The 1,076-nt window shown below is 53.2% G+C and overlaps 1 protein-coding gene across 1 annotated transcript in view; it reads right to left on the reverse strand.

Annotated features, from left to right (window-relative positions):
* BAHD1 (bromo adjacent homology domain containing 1) overlaps window positions 1–1,076 on the reverse strand; it is a gene marked incomplete in the record, with an annotated part of 27,157 nt that overhangs the window by 5,428 nt on the left and 20,653 nt on the right.

The raw sequence follows: 1,076 nt of genomic DNA on the forward strand, positions 1-1,076 counted from the left end.
ACCGCTGTGCACAGGGCATCCCAGGAGGGGGTGGGCGGGTGAGGCAGGGTGGCCAGCTTCTGGGAGAGGAAATTCCAGCTGGCCCAGGGACCTGCAGCCTTCTAGGAAAGGGAGAGCAGGTCAGGGCAGGCAAGGACAAGCAGTAACCCCTCACCTATCTTACTTCTAAGCGTCCACCCAAGGGCCACTGAGGTGGTAGACGGGATCGGGGCCTTCACAGACAGGTCGTCAGGCTGTCTAAGGGGGAGGGGCATTTCTTGGCTTTGGAGACTGGCCAGCACACAGTTCTACCTCGTCCAGTGGAAAGGCAATGAGACAGAGGGTGGGTGGGTCAAAGCTTCTTTAGCTCTGCCTTAAACTTCTCGGAGGCACCCGCAGTGTTGAGGAGCAGGGGTTCTGCAGTCAGACTCTCTGGGATATGAATCCTGGACCTGCCACATGTTAGCTGTGTGACTTCAGGCCCCTCAGGGCCACATGAAGCAGTGGTTATAAACACTGTGCGCTATCTCCCTGCTGTTCTTATGAGCGTACCAGTTCATCTCATCTTTAGAGCAACTTGTGAGGTAGGTACTACTGCTGACAGTTAAGGAACCTGAGACACAGTTCCTGACTTGTCCCATGGTCAAAGAGGAGGGGTAACGTGTCCCCCAGGCTGTCTGACTTCAGTCTCTATGTGCGTGCAGCCTCCCACACTCCCTAATGGGACAGTGTGGCCTTTAACACTTAAACCACCATTGTAGTGGTATAGGCTCGGGCAAACTACTAAATCTATGGCTAAGCTTTAACGGCCTCATCTGTAAAGGAGGAACACTATGCAGAGCAGTAGCGAGGGTTAAAGGGGGTAAATACACACAGTGCTGAACTCAGTTCTGGCATCTAAGACGTGCTCAATAAATTTTAGCTGACATTCTTCTCATTGACAGACACAGGGACCTCACTGATCAACAGGGCCTCTATGAACACTCTCCATTTTACAGTTTAGGGTAGAAGGGACACAGTGAACAGGGTGAACAGTGCAGACACATCAGACGGCTGCCCTGACATCAGTGACAGAGGGGGCAGCCACTGGCTGTGGC

This window comes from Tupaia chinensis, unplaced genomic scaffold, assembly GCF_000334495.1.
Source record: "Tupaia chinensis unplaced genomic scaffold, TupChi_1.0 Scaffold000605_1, whole genome shotgun sequence".
Classification (NCBI taxonomy): Eukaryota; Metazoa; Chordata; class Mammalia; order Scandentia; family Tupaiidae; genus Tupaia; species Tupaia belangeri.